The following is a 10,236-nucleotide window of genomic DNA, read 5'->3' as shown; positions in this document are numbered from 1 at the left end:
GTTATTGCAGGAGTTCTAATATTAAGAAGTAAACGAGAGTCTTGACTCATACTCAGGGCCTTATGAATGGATTGAATCCCAAATTTCATGTACATATTATTTATAGCTTACATCTAAGACATGCCAAAAGAAAAGAGAAATAGTTCTACATACTTATTCCAAAAATACGCCAAAAGAAAGCTTCACATACCTTGTCTGAATTATTCCTTATCCTGTTTGCCTCGCCGTCTTTTGAACCTATTCAAAATGAAAGTAATATGAATATCAACCCCTTTTACTTTCCATCACCCTAGGTTACACCTTAGTATTAATGGAATCTATTTCCTTAGTCGTTTCCCCGACTAGTTCTATTATTCGCTAAGGCGTCGATGAAAATTGGGAAGCACCTCCCCTATAATGTGCCCTATCCAAATTTCCAATTAGGACCCTAATACCTACAGAAAACCAAAAACAACAACCTGCAGCAATTCACACCAACAATATACAGCATAAACTCCAAATGACTTATTCAAAAATACGATATCACAATAGGGCGTCTAGCCTTTATTTTGTAACGCCTTTAACTATACGTAACGAGGGGTCATGTGGCTTCACCCAGCAGCACCCTAACCCAAATTAGAACATATTTAGGCCCTGAAACAACACATCACACCCCTGCAGCAGCAACTCACAAGAACAACGCCTTACTTCGACGACAATTCGACTATAACGACTAAAATTTGGATTGTCTTCAACGCCAAGCATTTCTATACTATTTTCACATTTCCAGCCACACACAAGGTGTATAATACACTCCATAACAACACCATAAAGTCCAAATTGAAAGCAGAAACCTTACCTTACCCGAATTTAGCCAAAATTGTCAAAGCGCAACTTGGAACTTCTCCAAACGCGCTGAAATTGAGCGGGCTATTTGTGTTACTTCTTAGCTGCCCCAAATTGAAATTTTATGTTATTAAACAACATTAGACAACTTAGGGACACTTCAAATAATTAATTCATGGAACAAAACCCAAAAGCTTACCCCAAAAGGGCCAAACCCGTAGCCCTCCTTCCTTGCCCCTTTAACATTTTCTCTTCTTTTTCTTCCAAATATCCAATTGTAAAGCTGAAGTTTTGGTTACATAAACATCATAAAACACATATATACCTATCCACTTACTTAGGTAACATCGTAGATAATTAATTCACTGAAGAAAAGTGAAGAACTTACCTTAATTTCTTCCAATTTGTGGTTGTCGTTGTGTACTCTCTTTCTCTCACGTTTCTCTCTATCCTTTGGCTGATTTTTGGACTTCAAATGAATTCAGAGTCATTAACATACATATATATATAGTCCCTTAGGAAGTGACACATGTCAGCCCCTAAGGGTGACACGTGTCAAGCCCTTATTGGGCCACGGATCCACCCTTAGCCTCCAAGGCTGCCACGTGTCCTTGGTGGGGCCCACCCCCAAGTAGGTGGGTCACCTACTTGACCCCAAGCAGGTGGGTCACCTTCTGCCACATGGCACTTCCCTATGCTGCCACGTGGCACCTCCTTTTGCTGCCACGTGTCGCCCTTCTCCTCTCTCCCGTGGGTTCGTAGTCTCGTCTTGTCTTAAGAGCCGATGTAATCCGCACTACGTAAGCTTGATATATCCTTAAGCAACTTAAGTGTATAATAATCTTAACTTAGTGGCTTACGTAGGAAAATCAAGTCCTATGACTCATTTTTTAGCCTCCAACTCTTTCCGGATTCTTATGACTCTATTTCCAACCTTCCCTCTCGCGAGGTATCACAATCTTCTTTCCTTAGAGTTTTTTGGTGTGTGTGGACAGTAAGGGTATCATGGCTACTTTCAAGACGATTTGGGACACGTTTCAAGGTTCAAAAGTGTGGGGTATAACAGTAACCCTCCAGAATTTTATGGATCAAGAACTACTGAGTATCCATAGGAATTTATTCGACAAATGCAGCATACACTGCGAATCATTAGGGCTTCGGAAACTGAGTTAGTTGAATTGGCCTCCTATCGGCTACGTGATGTAGCCTCTAACTGGCATGAGTCTTGGGAGTTATCGAGGGGCGAGGGTGCTCCTCCAACTGAATGGGATGAATTTATAGAAGCCTTTCTTAGCCACTTCCTACCTTCAGAAATGAGACAATCCAGGGTAGATAAATTCTTGCAGTTGAAGCAGAATGGAAGGAGTGTTCGAGACTATAGCCTCGAGTTTGACTCATTGGCAAGGCATGCCCCTACAGTTGTAGCTGATATGGTAGATAGGGTGCATCAATACGTTATGGGCTTGGATCTTTATTTGGTTGATAGTTGTATGGCCATGGCTTCTCAGCTAGGCATGGATATTGCCTGGGTACAAGCATATGCCCAAGGGGTAGAAGAGCGACATAGAAGGCGTCAGCCTGACAGAGGGATTGATAGAAGTCAGCCTAAGAGGGCTAAGTAAGTTTGTTATCTCGAGGAATTTCGCAGCGGGCGATTCCAGTAGTTTGGTAGATATCCCTCCCAACCAGCTCGAAGTGTACCTCCACAGTTTCCAGGTGGACGAGTTGAAAACATTAGATATTCAAGGGCCGGACAAGGTTCTAGAGCTTCAGGTATATAGGTAAACCAGAGTTCTCGATAGTCAAGACCCCCGATGCCCCAGTGTCCCCGTTGTAATAAGCCTTATTTTGGGGAATGTCGTTGGACTATAGGTGCTTTCTTTTCTTGTGGCCGTCAAGGCCATATTGCGAGGGAGTGTCTATATAAAAGTACTCCAGGTGGTATGGCTCAGCCCACTGGGTCAGTTGCGGGTTCGTCTTCTTCTGTGGCTATGCGCCCGATGGGGCGGAGAATACAGATACCAGTAGGCCGTGGTAGAGGCCATGGTGGAGCTTCTAGTTCTGGTGGTCCTTCTAATCGTATATATGCTTTAGCTAGTAGACAGGACCAGGAAGCTCGCCGAATATGATCACAAGTACATTATCAATCTTTTCTCAGGACGTATATGTGTTGATGGATCCAGGTTCTACTTTATCATATATACCTCCTTTTGTTGCTAGTAGAATCAGAATTAAGCCATAATCAATAGAATCGTTTGAGGTTGCTACGCCGATAGGGGACTCTATTATGGTAAAGCAGGTATATAGACATTGCCTGATAAATATGTATAGTTATCGTACCTTGGCTGATTTGATAGAGTTAGATATGGTGGAATTTGATGTTATTATGGGTATGGATTGGTTAGCTTCTTGTCATGCTAACGTAGAATGTAAAAATAAAATTGTTCGATTTCAGTTCTCAGACGGACCAATTGTCGAGTGGTTAGGAAACACAGCGTCACCAAAGGATAGGTTTATTTCATACCTTAAGGCAAGAAAAATGATTAACAAGGGGTACATTTATCATTTAGTCTGCGTACACAATCTGGAAGCTGAAGTGCCAACTCTTCAGTCGGTGCCCGTGGTTAATGAATATCCAGATGTGTTTCTAGATGAACTTTCAGGACTCCCTCCAGAACGAGAAATAGAGTTCACTATAGACGTACCCCCAGAAACTCAGCCTATTTCTATCTCTCCATATAGAATGGCACCCGTGGAATTAAAGGAGCTAAAGGAGCAATTGAGGGACCTACTGGAGAAAGGGTTTATTAGGCCCAGTACGTCACCATGGGGAGCACCCGTACTATTTGTGAAAAAGAAAGATGGATCGCTGCGAATGTGTATTGACTACAGGCAGCTGAATAAGGTAACAGTTAAGAACAAATATCCCCTCCCCAGGATTGATGATTTGTTTGACCAGTTGCAGGGTGCCCAATGTTTTTCAAAGATAGACCTGCGGTCAGGCTATCATCAGGTGCAGGTAAGGGAGGCAGATATACCAAAGATCGCATTCAGGACCCGGTATGGGCATTACGAGTTCAAAATGATGCCTTTTGGCTTGACAAATGCTCCAGCGGTATTCATGGATCTAATGAACCGAGTGTTCTAACCATTTTTAGATTTGTTCATGTATATTCACGATCGAAGATGGAATACACGGATCACTTGCGGGTGGTACTGGGAGTACTCCAAAGCCAGCAATTGTACGCTAAGTTCTCTAAATGTGAATTTTGGTTAACTTCAGTGGCTTTTCTCGGACACATTATTGGGATTGATGGTATTCGTGTAGATATGCAGAAAATTGAGGTCGTAAAGGCTTGGCCAAGACCTACAACCCCTATGGAGGTATGTAGCTTCTTGGGATTAGCAGGATACTATAGGAGGTTCATGGAAAGGTTTGCTTCTATTTCGGCGCCCTTAACAAGACTGACTCAAAAAATAGCTAAGTTCCAATGGACTGACGATTGTGAACGAAGCTTCCAACTGTTAAAAGATAAATTGACTACGGCTCCTATCCTCACTCTTCCAAAAGGACCAGACGGCTTCGTTATTTATTGTGATGCTTCCGATATTAGATTAGGGTGCGTTCTGATGCAGTATGGTAGAGTTATAGCTTATGCCTCCCGACAGCTCAGAAAGCATGAAAAGAACTACCCAACGAATGATTTGGAATTGGAAGCGGTGATTCATGCCTTAAAAATATGGAGACACTACTTGTATGGCATATATGTCGATATTTATAGGGACCACAAAAGCCTCCAGTATATCTTCAAACAGAAAGAATTAAACTTACGATAGAGAAGGTGGCTGGAACTACTTAAGGACTATGATGTCGACATCTTATACCACCTTGGGAAAGCGAATATAGTGGCGGATGCACTCAGCCATAAGTCAATGGGTAGCTTGGCAGAGGTATAACCAGAATGGAAGGAGATGATCCATGAGATCTGCCAGCTTGCCAGCCTTAGAGTCCGCTTAGTTGATTCGGGTGATGATGGGGTTTCTGTTCGAGGAGTTGCTGAATCCTCCCTCATAGAGGAAGTAAAACAATATCAATACCAGGACCCTGTTCTAGCACAGTATAGGGATGAAACTCGCCAAAAGGGAAAGACTCTATTTAAATTCATGGCCAGTGGGATACTACGATATCGATGCAGAGTTTGTGTACTGGAAGTTGCAGGTTTGCGGCAGCAAGTACTGGGAGAGGCACATTATGCCCGTTATTCCATTCAACCGAGGTCAACCAAGATGTATCATGACCTCTGGGATTTATATTAGTGGGATGGTATGAAGAAAGATATAGCCGAGTTTGTATCCCAATGCCCAAATTGCCAGCAAGTTAAGGTTGAACATCAAAAATCGGGTGGGCTACTACAGGAGATAGAGATTCCAACCTGGAAATGGGAAGCGATTAATACGGATTTCATTATTGGCTTACCTAATACTCCCCGGAAGTAGGATTCTATGTGGGTTATTGTGGATAGGCTGACAAAATCACCCCACTTCCTTCCAGTCAAGACCATATACTCCATCGAGGATTATGCGGAGTTGTACGTCAAGGAAATAGTACGACTTCATGGAGTTCCCACATCTATTATTTCGGACAGGGGAGCCCAGTTTATAGCCCATTTTTGGCGGTTATTCCAGGAAGGCTTAGGAACGCAAGTAAGCCTTAGCACAACATTTCATCCCTAGACTGATGGACAAGCCGAGCTCACTATTCAGACGCTAGAGGATATGTTACGAGCCTGCATAATTGACTTTAAAGGCAGCTGGGATGATCATATACCACTTATTGAGTTTGCCTACAATAATAGTAATCACTTCAGTATTCAGATGGCGCCGTATGAGGCTTTATATGGTAGAAAGTGCAGGTCACCTATCGGTTGGTTTGATGTTGGCAAAACACAACTAATGGGTCTAGATATAGTCCAACAAGCAGTGGAAAAGGTAAAGCTTATTAGGGAGAGATTATTAACTGCCCAAAGTCGATAGAAGTCATACGCAGACAGCCGACGTCGACCGTTGGAGTTTCAAGTAGGCGAATGGGTGTTTTTGAAAGTATCTCCCATGAAAGGAGTAATAAGGTTCGGCAAGAAAGGGAAGTTGAGTCCGAGATATATTGGCCCTTACTTGATCCTTTGTCGAATAGGCAAGGTTGCCTACGAAATAGACTTGCCAATAGACCTAGAAGTAGTACATCCAGTTTTCCATGGATCGATGCTTCGCAAATGTGTAGGTGACCCATCCCAAGTGCATTCCGTGAATGACATCCAGGTCACTGAAGAACTAGCCTACGAAGAATAGCCAGTCGCCATCCTGGATCGATAGATTAGGAGATTGTGAACTAAGGACGTAGCCTCGGTTAAGGTGTTGTGGTGGAATAGAAATCAGGAGGAAATGACCTGGGAGGCTGAAGAGAACATAAAGCACAGGTATCCGTACCTGTTCCCAATATCTACAGGTAACTCCAACTCTAGAGCACTCGTACGTTAAAATATAGATGGAAATATATGTGATAGCATAAATAAAAGGAACCCCTCTATAATTTATATAAGGTCTTAAAGGAAGTTGCATTTAACATTCGGGGACGAATGTTCTAAAGGGGGGAAGGATGTTACACCCCACATCTTTGAACTTGGAATGTTCCTTAAGTTACTTAGAAGCTAGTATATGAGCCACTTAAGTTACGACCCTATTGAACAACTCTAAGAAGGGATAATGTGACACCCCATGGTAGGGAAGATTGGAAATAGGGTCAAGAGAAGTCGAAAGGAGTTGGAGGCCAAGTAACGAGTCATAGGACTCGTCTTATCTATGTAAACTACTAATTTAAAAGTCTTACACACGTGAGTTACTTGATTACATACCAATCTTACGTAGCAAGGGTTTCATAGGCTCTTAAAGTGATACGAGATTACAAACGAGATTACAAACCCGCGAGGAGGAAAAAAAATTGCGCGGGGCAACCAATGGGAGGGTGAAACGTGGCAGCACCTAAGCAAGAAGGTGACCCACCTGCTTCTGGTGTGTTGCAGGGTCTAAAAGTTCTCTAAATGATGTAGGGGATCTGATGGTTGCAGACGTACGACCCTCCGCTTTGCAATTAAAGAATTCGCGAAAGAAAGATTAAAAACTCTAATTTTGGTATCTTAGTTTCGAGTAAATTGTTGGGGGTTTATATTGTGTAATGTTGTCGTAATATGTATATGTATGGGCTGCTGGTTGTATTGTTGGTTGGATGCGGGTGCTAAGGACATGGTTGGGAATTCGGATAGGGCACATTATAGGGGAGGTGTAGTTACACCCCACACTCTCAAGCTCGGAATGTCTCTTAAGTTCTTTAGACATTATCATGTGAGCTGGATAAGCTACGACACTATCAAATGACTCCAAGAAAGGGAGAATGTGATACCCTATAGTAGAGAAGGTTGGAAATAGAGTCATAAGAATCCGAAAGGAATTGGAGGCCAAGTAATGAGTCGTAGGACTCGATTTACCCACATAAGCTACTACTTTAGAAGTCGTATACACTTGAGTTTCTTAAGGACATACCAAGCTTACGTAGCATGGATTACATAGGCTCCTAAAATAAGACAAGATTACGAACCCGCGTGGAAAGGAAAAAAACGACACGTGGCAGCCAATAGGGGAGCGACACGTGGCAGCACCTCAAGCAAGCTGGTGATGCACCTACTTAGGGTCAAGTAGGTGATGTAGCTTCTTGGGGGTGGACCTCACTGCCACGTGGCAGCCCCTAGGTTGCAGCATGATACGATGGCCAATCATGGCTTGACACATTTCACCCTAACGGGATGACACGTGTCACCTCCAAGGCAGCCCATGTATTTATATTTTATGACTCTTAAAGCAAGTCATTTATCCAAAATCAGCCAAGAACTTAGAAGGAAAAACGTGAAGAAGAAAAAGGAGAAAGGCAGCCACGTTTTGGAAAAATTAAGGCAAGTTCTTCAATTTTCCTCTGTGAATTAATTATCTATGATGTTCCTCAACCTCGTGGAGTCATATATATGTATCTTACGATGTATATGGAATTAATTCTTCAGCTTGGAACTTGAGAGAAAGTTGAAAGAACAAAAAGAGAAAATGTTAAAAACTAGTTAACAAACCCGTTTTTGGATGGGACAGTTGTTAGTAATATTGGTATAACTTCTTATGTATAGCTTCGTTTCGAGTGATTCAATATGTTTTGGAAAGGTATTTCATAGGTATATAACTTTCATATATACTTTAAAATCCAATTTTGCTTTTAGCTTCTCGAAAAAGGGTGATGAAGTGTAGAGGAGGTACTGCCCAGATTTTGGTTTTGGAAATCTTACACGGACTGCTGTTGGTGTTTTGGGCATATCTTTTTGTACCGAATTGATGTAGGGGTGATTCAAAATTGTATGAGACTCTAAGAAACATGTATATAACTTTCATGAAGGACGTAAATCCTTTTTCCCTCCATTACCCCTTCGAAATGAAGCAACAAGGTAAAATAGTAAGCTGTCCAGAATTCCCGTTTTGATAGTTTTGAGTGAGTTGTTGCTGCAGGGGTGTAATGTATTGTTGAAGGGCCTATATGCATTCTAAAAGGGGTGTGTATGCAGCTGGTTTCAGCCACACGACCCTTCGTTTCGTATAATGAAAGGCGTTATAGAATAAAGACTAGACGCCCTATTTGATATCATCTTTTTGAATGAGTCATTTGGAGTTTATATTGTATATTGGTGGTGTGAATTGCTGCAGGTTGTTGTTGTTGGTTGGCTGTAGGTCTTAAAAACCAAATCATAAATTCGGATAGGGCACATTATAGGGGAGGTGCTGCCCAATTTTCATTAACGCCTTAGCAAACTAAAGAACTAGTCGAGGAAACGACTAAGGAAATAGATTCCATTAATACTATGGTGTAACCTAAGATGCTTGAAAGTTAAGAAGGGTTGATATTCATATTACTTTTATGTTGGATAGATTCACAAGACGACGAGGCGAACAAGATAAGGAATAACTCGGACAAGGTATGTGAAGCTTTCTTTTGGCATGTTTTTGGCATAATTATGTAAAGCCTATCTTGTTTCTTCTTTTGGCATGTCTTCAAGTTAAGTAATGAATGATATGAGATTGAGGGTAAATCTACTCATAAATGCCAAGCGTAGTTCAAGGTCCTCATTTACTTCTTGATGAAAGCACTCTTACAGTAATTGAACTAGGCCTTCTCAAGCCCTCCATACGTTAGGAAGTAATGAGTATGTAGGCTTTCCTTCCCTTTTCTTGGCATATCCTTGATAGAAGTGCAATATGTATATCTGCGTATGCAAGTGGGGATAATTCTATTCATAAGGCCCCGAGCATACCTCCTGATTATTATCCACTGCTGAATACTAGGACGCCTACGATAGGTGAATTATTGTCTCTCAAACTCCTTTGGGATAGGAAGGGACAAACAGGTGAGGCCTACCTTTTCTTTCTTTTGACATGTCTTAAAGAAAACGATAAATGATATGAGCTCTAGAGTAAATCCATTCTTAAGCTCTGAATACGCTATATGTCTCATATTCACTCCTTGGTAGGAAAACTCTCATCGTAGTTGAGCTACCTTCCCTGAACCGTCTATATGTCGATTAATAGTGGGACTTAGAGCTCATATTCCTAAGGACTCTATGATGACAGATGTTTATCATTTCCTTAAGCCGGTTGGCATTACCCTAAAATATGTCTATAATGCCTGAGACTTCACTTAATATAGCCCTAGTGGCACTCAAAGGACACCTGAGATAATTATTATGTTGATCCACGAATGATAGTTCAGTATGATCACCCTAGTGAGTCTCAGATAATGATCTACCTATATATGATGACTATGACACCGAGTCCCCTAATAGGCCGGGTATGGTATATAATGCTATGATTATAACACTGCGTCCCCTAATGGGCCGGGTACGGTATATGATGCTATAATTATAACACCGAGTCCCTTAAAGGGCCGGGTATGGTATATGATGATATGATGATAACAACAAGTCCCCTAATGGGCCGGGTACGGTATATAATGATATGATTATAACACCGAGACCCATACTGGGCCAGCTATGGTATGATATGTAATGATAGATGGGTATGCATGTGAAAACATAATAAGGTAATCGTAACCTATGACACGACACCATATGCGATGACATGGTAACTCCGAGTCCCCCAGCGGGCCGGATACGATATGTGAAGATGATGTACATGTCCTTATGTTATAAGATATAGGTATAGTACGTTATTAATTGTTATACTTATTTCCTGCATCCCCATTTTAGTTGTTCTCTCAGTTGTGATGTGTTATGCTTTATATACTCAATATATATATCGTACTGACCCCCC

The sequence above is a fragment of the Solanum dulcamara genome, chromosome 2 (genome assembly GCF_947179165.1).
Source record: "Solanum dulcamara chromosome 2, daSolDulc1.2, whole genome shotgun sequence".
Lineage (NCBI taxonomy): Eukaryota > Viridiplantae > Streptophyta > Magnoliopsida > Solanales > Solanaceae > Solanum > Solanum dulcamara.
This window is presented reverse-complemented; position numbering follows the sequence as displayed.